Raw genomic sequence first — 21,279 nt, forward strand, 5'->3', positions numbered from 1 at the left:
GAGCAATCTGAGCTGAAGAAACCATTGCTCCATGAATGGGGTATACTATTAAAAAATGACTAAAATCCCCCAACTATAACATGCCCTAGGTGTTGTATAGAAAACGAAATATTTGAATGGCCTAGAATAACCACCATGACTAGAATAAATAGAGGACGAACACCTTGAAAGCGGACCACTACTCTGGCCAAGATAATTACTATAACAAAAGTGGACTCTATCGATAAACTATTATGCATCTTGAACAGGTCTATTAGACTACCCTCGATGTTGATACGGCTAATGACAAGGGTACTTACACTAAAAAATACTACCTCTGAATCATGATCCACTATGAATTTCATTGATACTACTTTGATATCGCGACCTCTTATCATTGACCCATTGGGCCTCACATTGCATCTCCTCTATGACTTGAGAATGTTCAGAAACCTCAGCAAAATACTACCCACAGCAACTAAACTCTGTGTAGACCTGTAAAGAGTAAGTCTCAATCCTCAACAAAAAGCAAAGAACTCTCTCATACTCAATAGTCAGAATAGATGTAGTATGTCTATCAACTCATAAAATTGAGACTAATACTCCACAATGATCATGGAGCCCTACTCTAATCTTGATAATTTATCCCTCAGATGATCCCTAAGACTGTTCCATATATAATTCTCAAAGAAGATCTCAAAGATATAAATCTATGTAAATATGGGAGGTCCGGGTGGCCTGGAATCAGGATGACCTCACCACCAATGTTGAGCATCCAAGTCCAACTGAAAAGTAGTGTAATACATACCATAAGTCTTAACTAGTATCAAATCACGAAGCCGATCCTCATAAGTAATCAAGAACTCATAAGCATCCTTGCCAGGTGCTCTTAAACTCTAGACAGAGCTAATATCAAGAATCTAACCAAGATTTTATCCTATTCAACAAACCTAGTAGGCTGCGCAGTTATCGATTAACTAAACACCGAGGAAGGAGGGACCTCAACTATAGAAGCTACATCTATAGGCTACACCATTGCCTCGGTATTACTCTTATCCATAGACTATGAACCATTAGATGGTTCACCACGAACTAATTTCAAAAGATAAGCCAATTCATCCCTGAGCACTAAAGAATAAATAAATATGGTAGAGACTAGGCTAGTCCCTAGCTCACCATTAGTTTGGGCAAAAGAATCTCAGGCTCGAGAGAAAGAATAAGGTTTGCAGAAATCCCCTAATCTTAGCCCCTAGTGGTGTATACATCTCTAAGTTATCTATGAACTCTAGGTCATCCATGGATAGCAATAGGATCCCTAGGCAATATCTCGGGTAGTGGTAATACGTATTTATGTGTTATAGAAATATAGCACTTTCGATGCTTAAAAGGAGGAAAATATGAAAGTTTCTGAGGCTATTTTGTTAGATATGATCTATTTTGGGTAAGTTTTGTAGGAAATCATATTTTGGATGCTAATTTTGTGAAAAAGGTGTTTTTGGCTATATTTTGGAGCAATTATGGATATTCAAGATATTTTTTAGCTTGTTCGTGATCAAACTATGTTTGAGAAGTGAAAAACAACTGAAAAGATGACTCTCGGCACCTACAAGGCAACCTACAGACCATATGTAGGACCTATTGATGTTTCGGCTTTTGACGGAACATTTTTCATCTTTTCTTAGGAAAATTACATGTTTTCAAGCAACCAAGGTTGCATTTAATACTGGTTTTTAGTGTTTTAGGGTAAGGAGATAGCTGAAGGAAAAGAATCAAAAAATTAGAAAAAAAGACTTCTGACGGTCAAAATGGTGGACTGTCAGTCTTTCAATGGACCACCAGTTCAACCATCAGTGTTAAACAAAACAAGGCATCTTGAAACACTCAGCGATGGCCCATGTGGTGGACCGTCAGTCTTGCAAAGGACCACCAACTCAATCATCAGGTCTAAACAGAACCCATGTCTCCAGAATACTCAGTGATGGTCCATATGGTGGACCGTCAGTCTTTCAACGAACCACCATTTTGGCCATCAGTTTTAAGCAGAACCTGCCTCTCCAAGATCATCAGCGACTGCCCATATGGTGAACCATCAGTCTTGTGATGGACCACCACTTTGGACATCAGTTTCAAGCAGAACTGCCTTTCAAGGACCATCAATGATGGCTAATTTAGTGAACATTAGGCTTTCGACAGACCACTACTTTGGTCGTCACTTTGGACGTAGATTTTATAATTTTTGAATTTTAAATCCTTTTTACCTGGGAACATTTAAATACCCAGTTTTAGGTTTTATTAGGCATCTTTTTATCGATCTTTTTATATTTATGAGGGTTTTTTATACTGAAAATAGATTGTTATGTAGTTTTTTGCTAAGATTCATTGGAGATTTATGGATCTAGATTCTTTTATCATATTTTATATTGAAGATTGCAAAACAACAATTATGACTTTTGTAAGCAAAACTTTGAATTAATATATGAATAACATAATGGCTTTTTTCTCTTTCTTAGGTGGAAATATATGGCTAAGCTCGCATAACTAGGGTTATGGGAGCCCTGATATGAAAATATGATTTTGGGTTGTGAATCTAGTAAATTCGCATGAGTAATTGATATTGCATAAACTCGTTTTCACTCTAATGACTTTTCTTTGTTGCAAACTTTAAAAGTGAGCCCAAGAATAACACTAGTTCAAATAGAAAAGTGCTTGTTGGGAAAATAAAGGGTTTACATAAATCTAAAGGCTTTAACCTTTGGATAGTGGGTAGATGTCTTAACCGGATCAACCTATGTGAGATTATAGTTGAATTAATACTATGTTACTTAAGTTTGAAAGAATTAAGGGATAAGTTACTCATTTAGGTTGAGAAACTAATGGGTAAACCATAGAATTCAATTACTCTTGCAATAAGAATTGTTCATTGGGAATCCAAAATAGTTCATAACCCTAGTTGCTTAAGCATCTTGGTAACCATAACTCTAGTTTGACTTCTCTTATTGAATTACTATTAGCAATATAACCTACAGTTTGATTACTTTCTCTTAAAAACATTTAAATATAATTGATAAATTAAAATCCCCCTCTATTCTGGAACCTTCGATCAACAATCTAGTAATAACTACAATACTTAGTGAACACAGTATGTGTGGGATTCGACATCCAACCCTATTGGGTTCTATATTTGACAGCGGTCGCTTATACTTTCTAACGTGAGTTGTAATTTGGGCATATCAAATTTTGGTAACGATGTTAAGGAATACGATTGTCAATTAATTTTGGGTTTATTAATTGACCTCTGGTCCAGTTTCCTAAACTTTACTTTTGTTTGTTGTTTTTGTTCTATGCAGGGTAGTTATTGTGTATGCCAAATACACAGAGATCGGGTGCACCATTATTACCAATCCATCTAGAACCATAGTTAATTGATAGAATGGCAGACCCCCAAGATGCTAAAAGACTAGCCGCTCTGGCTAGAACTCAATTAAATCAGCAGAATGACAGCCAATAAGCAAGTCATCCTGATCCTGATGATGGCAATTTGGGGGATGATGGTTTGTTAGATCCTGTTAGCACAAGGCATTCAGAGAATATGGCTGCACCAGTAAATTAGAATGTATAGAGGAATCGGCCCTTTAGGGTAAGGCAAGAGCATCAACTGGTGTAGTTTAATCTGAATGATGATAAAGATAGAATGGACAGAGCAAGTACAACTAGATCTATCATTCCTCAACCTCTAGAACCTATAACTAAATTTAATATTATAAGTATAATGATTCAACTCCTTTATTTTAAGAGGTTGGTCGTTGGTCTTCCCGGAGATGATTCAAACATACATTTGGTGAACTTTGTTACCATTTGCAATTCTTTTGATAATCCAAGAGTGGGTCAGAATGCTATCCACCTGTACTTGTTTCCATTGTCTCTGTCTGGAGAGGTGACACTATGGCTTAATAGACTGACTCCCGACTCTATAACCAACTAGAGGCAGTTGAAAAAGACTTTCTTAGAAAGGTTCTTTCCACCCTCCAGGAGGGTACAATTGTGAGATAAAATTAGTAATTTTTGGCAGCTTCCTACTGAAGCTCTTTATGAGACCTGGAGAGATATTCATTTGATGGAGACTCTTTATTGGGCTTTGAACTCTATTACGAAGCCAGTCATAGATAATGCTGCAGGAGGGTCATTTGTTGACCTTACGTTTCTAGAGACTTCAGAGATGCTTGACCGGATGACCAAACAGAGTATATCTTGGCATACCTGGGATTCTGTGGTAGCAAGCCCTATTGTGTCAGGTAGTATAAATGCAGAGCAATGCAAGAATAAGGAAGAATATGACCAGTACATGGCACACTTGAAGACGCAGATGGATTTGATGACTAAGCATTTATTGTCTAGAAAAATGAAGAAGGTGAAAGCTGTTGTATCTCAGGGAAAAACTGACTCTGATTTAGAAAAAGAGGTAACCTATCTAAATAATTAGGGGGTTTCCAAAGCAATAACCAAGGATATCAATGTCAAAAATATTATGATAAGGCTGGTTAAAAGGATAGAGTTTAAGGGAACTAGAAGAGTAAGAATGATAGGAGTGGACTATATGTACCTCCTGAAAGCAAAGATAACACTACAACTAGCTCTGGTAAGATGTCCATAGAGGACATAATGGAGAAATTATTAAAGGGAGTTGAGGCTACCAACTCTGGGGTGACTACTATAAAGAGTGATTTGTCTTCCATGAGTCAGTTGGTAAAATCACACTCTACTTCTAACAAATAGTTAGAGCAGTAAATGAGCCAACCCTTAGCAGCATTGAATCATAGAAAGAGAGGAACTTTGCCAAGTGACACAGTTCAGAACCCTTGAGATAATTGCTCTTGCAGGGAAATTACCACACAGAGTGGTAAGGTATTACCATACCCATCTATGGGTAAAGCTGTGATCGATGATGTGATTAAAGAGGATATTGAGCATGAAGAAAGTTATCCAGTGGAGTTTGAGAAACTAGATGAAGTTATTGATAATACACCATCCAACTATCAGCAAGTTGATGAGTTGGAGAAGATCAAGGGATAAAAGAATAAAATGGTGGTTACTATGTTCCTAAAACCACCTCTTTCATTTCTCCATCGATTGAAAAAGAAGGCCGACAACACAAAGTTTGGCAAGTTTATGGCATGCTTAAGCAGTTGATGATTAATTTTCCATTGGTGGAAGTATTGGAGAAAATGCTTGGGTATACAAAGTTAATAAAACACCTTTTTATGAAGAAGCGGACATTTAGTTATGAGAAAGTGGACAATCTCCATCATTGTGGTGCTATTTCCACATGGTCGTTGGTGTAGAAGAAGGCAGACCTGAGAGTATTTACTATCCTATGCACTATTAGGCCTCTTGATTTCGCAAAAGCTCAATGTAATTTGGGAGCCAGTATAAATTTGATACCGCTTGCTATGTATAAAAAATTAGGTTTGGGGGATCCTACTCCCACAAACATGAGATTAGTTATGGCGGACAGATCTATGAACTGGCCCATGGGGATTCTATATGACATAATAGTTAATGTGGCTAGTTTTATATTTTTGGCTGATTTTGTCATTCTCAATTGTGATGTGGATTTTGAGGTGCCCATAATCTTGGGTCGACCTTTCCTCGCAATTGGGAGTGTACTTATTGATTTGAGGGCAAAGAAGCTACTATTTAGGTTGAATGATGAAGTAGTTTGATTCGATGTATATCAGTCCATGACACAGCATAAAGACATAAGCATCTTTTCTGTTGTATTCATGAATTTTTATCATGACGGTATTAAAGATTATGAGGAGATGATGTATGCCTTAACGGGAATGGGGTATTATTCATATGCACCCAAAAAGTTGGATTTGGACTTGAAAAATTATCTAAGTCCACCTGCTAAGCCTTCTATCGAAGAGCCACCTACCTTGGAGCTAAAAGAATTGCTCGATCATTTGAGGTATGTGTAATTAGGCAGTGAGAATACACTACCTATTATTATTATTGCTGATATGGGTGAGCAACAGCTGGAAGCCCTCATCTTTGTTCTTAAGAGATATAAGAGGGCTATTGGTTGGACGATTACAGACATTGTCTGTATCCCGTCTAGTATATGTACACATAAGATTCAGCTAGAGGAGGATTGTGTTTTGACTATTGAGCATCAACGTCAATTGAACCCCCTATGTAGGAGGTGGTGAAGAAAGAAATCATCAAGTGGCTATATGCAGGAGTGGTATACCCGATATCAGATAGTAAATAAGTGAGTCTTTTTCATTGTGTGCCTAAGAAAGGGGCATGATAGTGGTAGCTAACAAGAAGAATGAGTTGATTCCACCCAGTTCTATTACTAGGTATAGGGTATGCATGGATTATACAAAACTCAACTCATGGACATTGAAGGACCACTTCCCAATGCCTTTCATGGATCAGATGCTTAATTGGTTGGCGGGAAGAGATTGGTATTATTTCTTAGATGGTTATTCTGGTTACAATCAGATTTCTATAGCCCCAGAGGATCTGGAGAAAATGACATTCACCTGCCCAAGTAGTACTTTCGCTTTCAAGCAGATACCATTTGGATTGTGTAATGCACCCGCTACCTTTCAATGGTGCATGATGTCTATTTTCTCAGATATGGTTGAAGACACCTTGGAGGTTTTTATGGATGATTTTTTGGTAAGAGGAGATTTATTTGAGCAATGTTTGGTAAATTTGAATAGGGCTTTGCAATGGTGTGAGAGTTCAATCTTGTGCTTAATTGGGAGAAATGCCACTTCATAGTGAAGGAGGTCATTTTTCTCGATCATAAAATTTTAAAAAAGGGGATTGAATTTGATTGAGCTAAAGTTGAGGTTATAAAGAAGCTTCCACATCCTACTTTTGTGAAGGAGGTGTATAGTTTTCTTGGTCAGGCTGGCTTCTATCAGAGATTTATAAAGGACCTCTTAAATATTGCAAAACCCCTTTGCAAACTTTTGGAGAAGAAAGTCAATTTCTCATTTGATAATGATTGCTTAAAGGCATTTGAATGCCTTAAATTTAAGCTGGTTGATGCTCATATTATTGTTGCACCGAATCGGTCAAAACCGTTTGATATCATATGTGATGTAAGCGGTGTTTCCCTTGGAGTTGTGCTAGGACAAAAGAAGGACAAATTGTTTTATCCGATCTATTATTCTAGCAAAGCATTGAATGGAGCTCAAAAGAACTACACCATCACAGAATAGGAACTTCTTGCAGTAATCTATGTTTTTGAGAAGTTTTGGGCTTACTTTCTAGAAATCAAGGTGGTGGTCCACCCTGACCACGCAACCTTGAGATATGTGATGGAAAAAAAGGATGAAAAACTAAGGTTGATTAGATGGGTATTGATACTTCAAGAATTTGACTTTGAAGTCAAGAATAGGAAGGGTTGCAAAAACTAAGTGGCGGATCATCTATCTAGGTTTAAAGGGAAGCAAGCAACTAGAGATGAATTTTAGATCAATGATATATTTTTGGATGAGTAAATCTTGGCTGCTGTTATGGAGAAAATACCTTGGTAAGCTGATTTCGCAAATTATGTGGTGAGCGAGATGATTCTTGAGAATATTTCTTTCCATCATAGAATGAAGTTTCTCTATGATGTCGCACATTATTTTTGGGATGAACCATATTTGGTTGTGGTGATGTCCTGACAATATCATATGGAGATGTGTTCCAGAAGTAGATATGTAGAATATCTTGGAAGCATATCATGTGTTCCCGGTTGGAGGTCATCATGATAGTGACCGTACTGCTAGAAAAGTGCTACAAAATGGCTATTATTGACCAGCTTTGTTCAAAGATGCAAATAAGTTTGTGAGAAGATGCGACCAATGTCAGAGGCAGGGGTTCAATCTCCAAACACCATGATATGCCTTTGACAAAAATAATAGAGGTAGAACTATTTGAAGTCTGTGGCATCAACTTCATGGGGCCCTTCGTGAGCTCATACGAGATGAAAAACATTCTAGTTGTTGCTGGTTATGTATCGAAATGGGTTGAAGCCATTTCTTTGGCTGACAACAAAGGGAAGAGGGTAGTTGCATTGCTTAAAAGGAACATTTTCTCTCGATTTAAGGTGCCATGCACCATTATAAGCGATGGTGGATCTCACTTTTGCAATCATGTGTTTCGAGCTTCCCTATCAAAGTATGGTGTCAAGCAACACAAAGTAGCAAATCCATACCACCCACAGACTAGTGGGCAAATGGAGATTTCAAATTTAGAGATAAAAGCCATGCTTGCTAAAAAAGTGAATGCTAGCAGACAAGATTGGACTAGAAAGCTTGATGACGCTTTATGGGCATACAAAACTACTTTCAAGACACCAATTATCATGTCACCGTACCAGTTAGTTTATGGAAAGACATGTCATCTGCCAATTAAATTGGAGCATAAGGTACTGTGGGCACTTAGGAGGTTAAATTTGAACTGGAATGAGGTAGCGCAGTTGAGAATGAGGTAGCTGAATGAGATGGATGAGTTCTGTCTCGGGGGGTATGAAAGGGCTAATCTTTACAAGGACAGAATGAAGAAGTACCACGACCACAGGATTGAAAAGTGGGATTTCCAGAAAGGTGACTTGGTGCTTCTGTTCAACTCAAGACCCAAACTATTTCTAGGTAAGCTCAAATCCAAATGGTCAGGCCTATTTAAAGTGAGTTAGGTCTACTCATCTGGAGTAGTGGAAATTGAAAATTAAGATGAAAGTGTCTTCAAGGTAAATGAGCAGCATGTGAAACTGTATATCAGACCAATGGACTCGATAAGGAGTATTGATACTATCTATCTTGATGAAGCTTGAGTAATTGAGATAACTTAGTCGTGCTATGATGATGTATCAGGCATCAGTGGGAGGCAGCCACAGTGTGTTGTTGTAGATAATTAGTTAAAGTATTTTGTTGTTTCAGTGAATTTTTTATGTGTTTGTGAAGTGTACAGGAATATTTGGAAAAAGGATTGAAAATCTGAGCAACTAGAACAAAATTGATGGTCTATTTGGTGGACCACCAGTCACCTGATGGACCACTATTTCCACCATCGCAAAGATAATGAAAAATTCATTCACTAGATCAAGTTAATGGTCAAAATAGTGGACCATCACAAATTTGGTGGACTGCCACACTGACCGTCAAAATCAAGCTAAATTGCCCAGGTTCTAGTAAGGCGCGATGGACAAAGTGGTGGACCATCACAAATTTGGTGGACCGCCACCCTGACCGTCAAAACTAAGCTGAATTGCCCAGGTTCTGGTAAGATGCGACAGCCAAAGTGGTGGACCATCACCAATTTTGTGGCCTGCCATATTGCTCATCAAAATTAAGTTGAGTTGACCATGTTCTGGTAAGGCGCGATGGCCCAACTGCTGGTCTGCCGTAGGTTCGATGGATAGTCGGAGAAGCCGTTACTGTTACCCTAGCATCGGGTCGGGTTGGGTTTAAATTAAAGCTTATTTAAATGACCCGTATTTGACATAAATGTTTTTTAAATAGGTAAAAAAGGAGTGGGTACCTATATTGAACCCTTTTCAAGTTCTTCAACTGACCAAATTCCTTTGGATTTAAAGAATCGGAAGATATTTACGCTCCCCAGGACTCTCCATCTCCTTTTTTTTTCCCTATTTAAACAAACCTATTTCTTTTCTTTATCTTCATCACAAGAAATATTGTGAGTAAATTACTAGATTTAAAGTTAAGTTTATGTTCTTAAGTTGCAAGAAAGTAAAAAAGAATCTAATGAAAAACCAAGGTATGAGCACCTCTATGTCTTCTCTTTTTGAATTGCAAAACATGAAATGAGTGAGTGGTTTGTTGATTAAAATTCCATCTTATGTTATTCGTTTGCTTTGAGTTTCTTTAAGTTTGGAAACTTGAATATGTGCTGTTAAGTGAAGTCTGACTAACTCATGCATTTAAAAGCGAGAAATTGTGTGCATAAATGTGAAGTTGGTGTCAATTTTTGCTAAAAAAAATGGGATTGTATGCTAAATGTTTGACAAAATACTAAAGTGAATCCTGAATCTAAAGAACGGGGTATGACAGTTGAAATAGTGGACCGTTAATTAGGCGATGAACTACCAAATGGATCATCGCAAGAACCCTAGAAAAGATACCCACTGGTTAAGATGCGATGGCCAAAGTGGTGGACCGTTAACTTTGCGACTGGCCACCATATTGATCGTCTCAACTTTCTAAATTTTCAGGTCTTCTGGATAGGACCTAACTTTCCACCTGGTGGACCACCAGTTACCCGATGGACCACCAGTCTGGTCGTCAAGTCTGAGTTTTCATTATTTAGGTTGTTTTTGCATTATAAACAAATTCCTTACTTTAGTTTCAGGCAATATGGCTCATAAACTACAACTAAACAGAGGAGAAAGATCTCAAAGAGGTAGAGGCAAACCTATACCCACTTACAACACCAGGCAACATAAAAGGGAAACTCCCACACTCTCCCAGTCTTAACAGTAGAGCAATAATAGTACAAGCAGTACCAGCTCGAGCCCAGATGAGGCAACGGTTGCTACAACTCAACTCGAGCCTACTGTGGGTAAAATTGAGGCTGCTAATATAGGATAACAAATGGAATCAACTGATGTGGATACTGAACCTGAGGATTCCAATGTTACCAAGCATAAGGATCCTCAAGTTCGAGAAGTAATTAGATGGCCGATAGAGAGAGCACGAGAGAAATTCTATGATGGATTGACACCTAAAATAAGAGGGATAAAAAGGCCATTCGCAGAGGAATATTAGATTGTGACAATAGAGCTACATGAGTATCATGAGTTGGAACACCGTTTTAATGAGTATGAACTAGTATGGATGAACAGATCACCAGGAGCATATCAACTGAACTGGGTAAGAAAATTATTTGCCAATTATCTTGCACTAGTAGAAAAGGACATTCCAAAGAAGAAGTCAGTTGCAAGCTTTCCAAATAGAGAGTCGATACCTATCCGAGAAGTCACTATCGATATTTCAACATGAACATTTAATAGGATGTTGTTTTGGCCAGAGTATGAGGCTCCACCTGCTATACTTGATCTTGAGTATAGGTTGAGAACTGTACCCACTCAGAGGTCTTGGGTTGCTTCATTATTGACTGATGATGGTAACCCCTCTTGGTTGACTAATCTATGGAAGTGTATAGCAAAATATTCCATTAGCTTCAAGGCTAAGTTCAGGTAGGCTGTTATTTGCTTAAGGCTAATGCTAACAAAAGGTGATGGAAACTTGGATAAACACAGAGCCGTATTAGTGGAAAGCGTGGTTTCAGGGTTACAAGTTGACTTCAGCTAGATTATTACGGATGAGATGTTTGTGAGGATACATAAAACAAGAAGTGCATTGTCGTTCCCATGCTTAATCAGTGAGTTATACAAACAGGTCAATGTACCGCTGATCCATGGAGTTGACAATGAAATCCCGGCTACACATAAATAGGATATTGAGAATTTAAAAGATGACTTGAAGTTCAAGATGCGTGTCACCAAGCCTCTAGCTTACCAGACTCAATCTGCACCAGCTCCTGATACTATACAAATTCCCATAGGTATGCCTTTGCCTATCTCCACTTATGTGTCACCGTAGTATGTGCCTCCAAGTACTTCTGCAAGGTCGGTTTCTGTACAATCTATGGGAGGAGTAGACTTTGCTGAATACAGGTTAACGTAAGAGAATTTAGCAAAATCAGTGAAGTTGCAATGAGGTTTTAGAGACAGTCAGATAAATGGGCATCAGAATTTAAGCCTTTTGTTAAAAAAATTATAGCTAAGGCAATCCATCCATTCTAGATTATTCAAGTTAGGATGGACAGCTTGGAGTACCACATCAACAAAAGGCTAGATGCACTATCTCTCCCTAATCTTGCCAAAGCTCATGGATGAATTTGAGCACGCGAAGGCTGATATAGCAAAGTTAAAGGGAAGGCAACCATAAAAGAGTATTTTTGACCTAGCCTTAGTGGTGAGTGACAATGATAAAGGTATTGTGGACCTAATGGGAAGGCCTGTGAAAGACAAAGGAAAGCAGGACATGGATGAACGAGCTACAAGAAAAGCTAAAAAAAGGAGAAAGAGAGTAGAAATGACACCGGAGAAATAGGAACAACACAATCTGAAGAGAGGTAGAAAGAAATAAAAGAAAGATGAAGAAAAGAGAAAGAAGAAAGAGAAAAAAGAAGCAACATGAGTTTCTACTAGTGCTTCCCTAGCAAGGGGCAAAGTTCAGGCTTAGTCTCAGAGATGATTTCTTCAATTTCAAAGGGTGAGGTTTTGAGTGACCCTACCACCATAGGGGCCAACATTGCATCAGGTGAGGATGCAGGAGCCTCAACACACTTCAATGATGCCTTAGATAAATAAGAGGCAATACATGTGCTATCTAGGAGAATTGGCATGTCTAGGATCATAATAAGTTCACATTTTTCTTTTCTAGGTATAACTTTAGATTTGTATTTTTCTTGTTTTTAAGTCTTGTTATGTTGTTCTAGGTCCATGAAATAAAAGTGTTGTTTGTGTTAGTATCTTGTTGTAAATATGGATGACAAATGATGTTGGCATCAAACTATGACTATTTCCATTTGACTATTTATCTTTCTCTCCTAGGATATGTAGTCGACTGTTAGTGAATCTGTAGTTGGCGTTAATCTCTAAATACACATGATATGTGATGAACATCTTAAGAACAATAGAATGAGTTTGACTCAGTTGCCACTGTGTGTGCGAGTAATTGTAGTAGTTCATACATAGTATAGTACCTAGAATTTGCGTGGTTCAATTGATATTGTTCTGTAGTTGATGGGATAACAAGTGATGGAAGGACACCTTTTGCTTTTAGTCCACTTAGACAAAGTAATTAACCCCACCAAAAATAATTTTCCATTTTTGAACCCTTGTTTGAGCCTTTGTTAATTTTTGTTCATCACTAAGCATTCTAGTTAACTCCCTTTCAGCTGTTGACTCCTTGCTCTGGCCCTTTCCTAGTAATGGGCAATATGTACCTAAACTTAGGAAAAACACCTAAGTTAAGGGTGGCTATTATAGGGCTGTTAACTGCCTAATGGAAAATTGGTCTAGAATTTGAATTTGGCCATTTGGCCCTAGTCTAGTTAAGACAATGTGCACCTTGACTTACGACATCATCTTAAGTTGAGGGTGGAAGATACTTGTGTACATAAATATATATATATATATATATATATATATATAAGGAGTTATTATGGTTAAGCATGAATAAATGTGAAAAGGGTAAGTGAGCTAGCAAAGCAATGGCCTTCGTAAGAAGAATTTGTAGGCAAAAAGAGTTAAAGCGTAGTTTTTAGTCCATTTTGCCCAAAATTCCTTCCTGACCAAGCCTGATACCTCATTACTGGTCTAGAAAAGACCTGCTTGATCTTATAACTCAGCTATATGGGGGCATTGGATGATAAAGACAAACTTATGGGTACATGTTCTATATATACAACTTCTTTGATGAGTGAGAGGGTTGTGATTTGTATCCAAAAAATATATTGAGTAGTGGATCTCCTTGACTGTGAGGGAAAACTGAGTTATACTTAATTTGGCTGATTTTTGTAGATTCTTGTATCCATGTTTGAGTAGATAAATTGAATTTGAAACAATACCGATTATGGACTCTGACATGTTAAACCATGTGATGTGGATGAAAAGGGAATGGTTGTGTGAAAATTGGTTTAGTAGTAAATGTCTATCATTATATTATTCATATTTTCAATTTGGTGCAGAGTTGTTTGAGGACAAGAAATTATCTTAAGTTGAGGGTGTTGATGTTCCGGCTTTTGACGGAACATTTTTCATCTTTCTCTAGGGAAAATTGCATAATTTCAAGAAGTCAAGGTTGCATTTAATGCTGGTTTTTATTGTTTCAGGTTAAGGAGCTAGCTGAAGGAAAAGACTCAAAAAATTAGCAAAAAAAGACTTCTAACGGTCAAAATGGTGGATCGTCAGTCTTTCAACGGACAACCAGTTCAACCATCAGTGTTAAACAGAACAAGGCATCTTGAAACACTCAATGACGGCCCATGTGGTGGACCGTCAGTCTTTTAATGGACCACCAACTCAACAACCAGGCCTAAACAGAACCCATGTCTCTAGAAAACTGAGCGACGGCCCATATGGTGGACCGTCAATCTTTCGATGGACCACCATTTTGGCCGTCAGTTTCAAGCAGAACTTGCCTCTCCAGGATTATCAGTACCGACCCATGGTGGACCGTCAGTCTTGAGATGGACCACCACTTTGGCCATCGATTTTAAGTAGAACTGGGCTTTCAAGGACCATCAGTGATTGCTAATTTGGTGAATCGACAGGCTTTCGAAGGACCACCACTTTGGCCGTTACTGTGGATGCGGATTTTATAATTTTTGAATTTTAATTCCTTTTTACCTGAGAACATATAAATGCCCAGTTTTATGTTTTATTAGGCATCTTTTTATCGATCTTTTTATCTTTTATGAGGGTTTGCCATACTTAAAATAAACTGTTACATAGTTTTTCTCTAAGAATCATTGGAGATTTGTGGATATAGAATCCTTTTCATATTTTCTATTGAAGATTGCAGAACAACAATTGTGACTTTTATAAGCAAAACTTTGAATTAATTTATGAATAACACTATGGTTTTTTTCTCTTTCTTAGGTGGAAATGTGTGGCTAAACTCCCATAAGAAGGGTTATTGGAGGCTTGATGTGAAAAGCTGATTTTGGGTTCTGAATCTAGTAGATTCCCATGAGTAATTGATATTGCATAAACTCTTCTTCACTTTACTGACTTTTCTTGGTTGCAAACTTGAAAAGTACACCTAAGAACAACACTTGTTCAAATAGAAAAGTGCTTGTTGGGAACATAAAGGGTTTACATAAATCTAAAGGCTTTAACCTTTGGATAGAGGGTAGATGCCTTAACCGGATCAACCCATGTAAGATTATACTTGAATTAATACTATGTTCCTAAGGTTTAAGAGAATTAAGGGATAAGTTACTCATTTAGGTTGAGAAATTAATAGGTAAACCATAGAATTCAATTACTCTTGCAATAAGAATTGTTCTCTGGGAATCCAAAATAGTTAACAACCCTAGCTGCTTAAGCATCTTGGTAACTATAACTCTAGTTTGACTTCTGTTATTGAATTAATATTAGAATATAACCTACAATTAGATTACTTTCTGTGTCAAATATTTGAATATAATTGATAAATCAAAATCCCCCTCTATTTTAGAAACTTTGATCAACAGTCTAGTAATAACCACTATACTTAGTTAACAGAGTTTTTATAATCGGAGTCGACACCCAACCTAGTTGGGTTCTATATTTGACAGCAACCGCTTACACTTTATAAAGAGAGTTATAATTTGGGTGTATCACCTATAGACCGTAGGTGGATAGATCGGGTACTAGAGGTTGAAATTCTAAGAGCTAGGTGATGTTAGGTGTATTTATGCATTCTAGTGTCTCTATTATAACCTTTTTAGCCTTGTTGTGAGGATGATTCATGTGATATATGGGTTTATAATAAGATAAATATGTATCAAAGTGTTAAATCATGTTCTTATTATGTTAAGAGTGAGTTTCAAACAAGTTTGCACCAAAAAGATTCATTTAGAGATCAACATGGAAAACTAGTGTTACTAGCTTGAGCTAGGTGCTTGTCTAGTTGATTTCGGTGGATTCTATTGTGTTTAAAGTGTTACAAATGGTTTTTATGTATAATTATATGTGAAATTACTTGTTTATAATTCTCAAAGGTCAATTGGATCAAGCCAAGGTTCAAAACAATGAGTTAAAGATCAAAGTGAAATTAGCTTATGCTTAGCTCGTGTTTCTATTTCGTCGTGTTGGATGTTGTATTGTTTTGAGATTTAAATTGTAGTGGTTAATGTTATATGATGCTTGGTGAATGTATTATGATGATACATTAAGGATATATAAGCTTAAATCAAGTGGGAATAACTTAAAAGGGCTCAGAATGGCTCGACGAAGGCCTAATACATAGATTGATGCACTTTTGGACCCCTGGAATGTCTTGGGTGCGTTTAGATGGTAGGAGTGGCCAATGGATTCATTAAGTACACCAATGTATTTGTAATACCCAAAATAGTAACAAATAGGCACATGGTGGTCCTAAAGACAATTAACCTACGATGCGGGCTCGTTTCGATGCTCTTATTCCTTAGAAAAATTCTTAACAACACATTCCAGAGAGGGTGTATGATTATCGTGCACAGTACTCTCTATTACCTTATAATAGAGGGTGTGACGCATGATCCACTCTACCCCTTGGAGTTTCAAGATAATTTGACTCCTACACGGACTTGGCTTACTCTTATGCTATATATACATATTGTATCACGGTTTTACACATCTTTTGACATATTTTGGAGATCAAGGGGCTGTTACAATTTCATTATTAGTTTTCTATTAATTTTATTCAGTTAATACATGTTTTTAGTCATTAATTACAACCTTGTGATTACGATTATGACTATTCATGGCTAAATGTTCATTTTCCGGGGTTAAAGCCAAGAACATGATTATTATTGCTATGGATTAAGTTTGTTTTCTTTTATTTTCAATATTGGTTGTTTTTTATTCTTATTATAACTATTTAAAGGATTCTCGACCCTTAGAATACATCCATTGTCAACCTTATGAACTCAGGACAGAGAATCGGGCGATAGAACATAGGATAAGCATAGTATGGTTCTTGATTCTTTATAAAATAAGAAACTTGAATGAGTATCTAGGATAGGGATGTACTTAGATACCTTACTTGATTCATATGTACGATGATATTTACTAAGAGCTTTAGTGAACTATTACATTCCTGCTCAACGATGTAGTTGTAAGGTTCAACTTAGGTATAAGATTAGAGGTTGGGAAACCATAATCGTAAAATTAACCCTATGAATCAACAACCACGATAAGAAACTTAATGAATGAAATCCAATAGAATAATATGATTGTGCAAAGCATTTCAACCTTGGGTTTTCTCTTATTGATTATCTTAACACCTCTATTTTCCGCATTGTTTAGTTTTAAATTACAATTTTCAAACTCTTTATGTGGTTACTCTCGCATCAAGTTAATCTTAATTATGAACTGAAATCAAATCGTTGTCAAATCTAGTCTCTGTGGGATTGATAAGTTGGATTTTTTGAATGCCACTATATTACTTGGTAGACTACGTACACTTGCATGTGCGCTTGGGTGCTGTCAAGTTTTTGGTGCCGTTGTCGGGGACTCATCTTTTGGCAATTGTTTATGTTAGTTTTACTTTTAGATTTATTTGGTGTTTTTACTCGTGGTCTTTTTTATTTAAGAAGGAAATAGGTTCTTAAGTTTATAAGCTTCCAAGGGATCAGGAGTTAGTAGAACCAAGCCCAAAACCCAAGCAACTTTATCATCAACGTAGGAGAAAAGCAATCCTTCTCCTCAGTATTTCGTAAATCCAAGAAGACCAAGAGAATACTGCTCCTATGGCTGAACAACAAGCAGCTAGTAGGAAGGTTAGGGAAGTGGAAGTCCCACTTCTAATGAACTTGACTTCCCTAATTGAAAGACTAACAACTGGGGGGATTTTTGAGTTGAAACACAATATAGTGTAATATTTTATTAGTAGTGGACAGTTTGCAAGGTTTTCACATGAGGATCCACAAGTCCACTTGTAGACTTTCATTGTGCTTACTGATATATTCACTCTTATTAGGGTGACTCCAAATTATGTGAGGCTGACATTGTTTCCCCATTCCCTATTGGGAAAAATTAAAAGGTGGTTGAATGTGGAGCTAGCCAATTCAATCACATCATGGGATGACTTATCCAGAAAGTTCTTCATCAGATTCTTTCTATCAACAAAGGCTGCGAGACTTTACAGTGAAATAGTAAGCTTCAAATAAAAGCCTAATGAAAAACTCTATCATGCTTGGGAATGCTTTAAGACTCTTCTTTGGGATTGTCCATATCACCAACTGTCGAATGAGGTACTTTATCACACTTTTGTAGAAGATCTTGATCACAATACGAAGATTTTGCTAAATTTAGCCGCAGGTGGTCAAGCATTAGAGTTAACTTATGATGACCTGTACACATTTCTGAATCGCATAGCACAAGGAAATCCAAATTGGCATTAAGATTGTAGAAGTTCCATAAAAAGAATTGCTAGTGTATTAGAGGTGGACCAATTCACAGCCTTATCAGTATAGGTTTCTGCACTACAGAATTTAATCAACACATCATTCAGAAGCATGAAGTTAGGAGCAGGACAACCTGTAGCCAAAGTCAATGCCGTCCAACAAGATGCAGGTTGGTGTGAGGTATACAAAAATAGTTGTCATGCAACGGTCATGTGTACTTTAAATCCGGAATCTATGATGTATTTACATAATGCTTAAATGCTAAATTATGGTTATGCCTACAACATGATGTGGAAAACTCAGTCACCAAATCAGCCATGGAACGCCCTACAACCATAGACTCAATCAAATCAGTCAAGCAGCAATATGAAAGAGATGATGAAACAACTCTTAGCTGCTCAAGCATAATTGTTTACGGATTTGAAAAGTCAAAAGGCAGATTTGTAGAATCAGTAAGCGGCCACAAGAAGTTTAGAGTTCCAAGTGGGAAAATTATCATAGGTACTGAATACAAGACCTCAAGATGGGTTGCCAGCAAATATAAAAAATCCAAAGCAGGTTATGGCAATCACCTTAAGAAGTGGTAAAGAGCTTCAAGGAGAACCTCCATAGGCAACAAATGAGGTAGATGCTAAGGTGGTGACCCAACAGGTAAATGAAAGAGTTGCTAAAAATTCAAGAAAGTCTGAGTAGTTGAAAGAAAAAGTTGTAAAATTAGAAGTGAAGAAGACATTGCCATTACCTTTCCCTTAGAGAAAAATTAAAGCAAAAGAGGATGCACTATTTAAATTCTTTGATACATTCAGAGAGCTTCACATTAACTTAACTTTGTTAGATATATTGCAGAGTATGCCCAAGTACGCAAAGTACTTGAGGGATGTGGTGGCTAACAAGGTGAAATTGCAGGATTTGGGGGTGATAACACTCACTGAAGAGTGTAGTACGATAATGACACAGAAAATCCCTAAGAATTTGATAGATTTGGGGAAGTTTACTCTCCCTATCCAAGTTAGGAGTAAGTGGTTCATGTATTGAGTGATTTAGGGCCAAGTATAAATTTGATGCCCCTATCTCTGTTTGAAAAATTAGGCTTGGAAAATCCTAGACAACCACAATGGTTTTGCAGCTAGCAGACGGTTCCATGGCATATCCAAAAGGAATAATTAAGGATGTTCTCATTAAGGTTGATAAATTTGTTATACCTTCTGACTTTATTGTTCTTGATTTTAAGGGAGATAAACAGATACCAAGCATATTGGGGCGTCCATTCTTAGTAACTGGAGGGGCCTTCATTGATGTTAAAGAAGGCACGCTCAAGATGAGGGTAAATGATGAAAAGGTAGCATTTGATGTTTACAAAGCACCCATTAAAAACTCCCAATATAAAGATTTATCCATGATCAATATGATTGAAAGGGAAGATTGTGAGATGCTTAAGCCATCGAAGACCTTTTCTAACTTCCTAATTGAGAGACCTAAGATAAAACCACCATTACCCAACATAGTGAAGGTTGAAGTGAAGAAAGATAGTGACCTTGAGAGTGAAAACTCAAGAGGTTAGAATTAAATAAAAAATTGGATCCAAAAATGGAGTAAAAAGGTAAAGAAATATGGTTGAGTTGATATGGGTCGTGCCACATCACTAAATCATCCACTGTTTGAGAGGTAACCCAAGTTAATTAGGTATGTTCTATTTTTAGATTTCAATTTTTAATTCATCTAGTTTTTGTTTTTTGTTGACTGACAGGTTAATGGGAAGTCTGAGTACAATAAAATTGAGCTTGGATCATAGAAAAAATTAAGTATGGGTTCCTAAGGATCTCCTGTATGTTTGAAGATACTACTATCTAGGCCTAGAAGCCTCAGGGAGTATTTTTATTTCTTACCTTTAAATTCACTTTGGGGACAAAGTAGATTTCTAAGTGTGGGGTGAGAAATTCCCAAATTTTGGATCAATTAAAATTTTTTAGGTTAGGAATAAGTGAGATATTTTTGTTAGTGCTATTTTTTATTGCATGATGCAAGTGGGTTTGTTTGTAAAAGCATATTGATTTTGTCAGTTACTATTTTTGAGACTCTTAGACTTATGTTTATGACTCTTGTACTTGTTGGCTTAAATTTGAATTTATGCTATTATTTGGTTGGGAGTCTATGATGATCCCATATGACTTGAGCATGTGCCATGTGCGTGTGAGGTATTTTTTATATTCCTTGTTGCATGTGATGTCTAGAACTAGCCCAGCGTATGTGTAAAGCGAAATAAAGAATGAGGGTTTAGGAGATGACATAGGCAATTCTTTGATAGCCTTATTTTATAGCTTCTTTTACCTACCCATTATGCATTATCATAGTTAACCCCCATTGAGCCTTTAGCTTTTTCATTGGCAACCTCATAAGTAGCCTAATCCCTTCTTTGATAGACAATAATTTGATATAAAAAAAACACCTAGGTGCTTTAATGAAAAATGGAATTAGTGAGGAGTTGGAGAAGTCAAAGAAGAAAAAGGTGAAATAGATGCCCCAAGATAATAGTTATATGTGTTTATAATTGATGTGTAGTATATGGATGTGATATAAATGATGTTTGAAATATTGCCATGATTGTGAAAAAAGAGAAAAATTGATTTTTTGTGGTAGTAAGCTATACGTCCACCATGTGTTTGTGGAAATGCTTAAAAGAGATGGGGCAAAAATAAAGAGTATGGGGTAGACAAAAATTAGAGTAAATGGGTTGCTGGATATTGGTTTTAAATATATTGTGTAGTGTATTAAAGTGCTTAGATAGGTTAGTCATTATTCTCAAATAGTTCCTACCCGTCCCTTAGCCTACATTACAACCCAAAAAAGAACTAAGTGATCCTAAGATTTACATTCGACTATTAGTGGAGCATTACACTAAGGGCAAGCCTATGGGTCATTATGTGTAACTTGTGACTCCCTTGTGAGAGTGAGCATAACTTGATTCTTGTACCCATTATATTATGAATTACTTAATTATGAGTGATTATTGGTATCTCTCTTATTTTGAGGGGCACATATTTGATGAATGTGGGTGACTTTTATGATTTCCTTGATTGAATGATAAGCATAATTTTTCCAACTTGGTGAGTC

This window comes from Capsicum annuum, chromosome 8, assembly GCF_002878395.1.
Source record: "Capsicum annuum cultivar UCD-10X-F1 chromosome 8, UCD10Xv1.1, whole genome shotgun sequence".
NCBI lineage: Eukaryota > Viridiplantae > Streptophyta > Magnoliopsida > Solanales > Solanaceae > Capsicum > Capsicum annuum.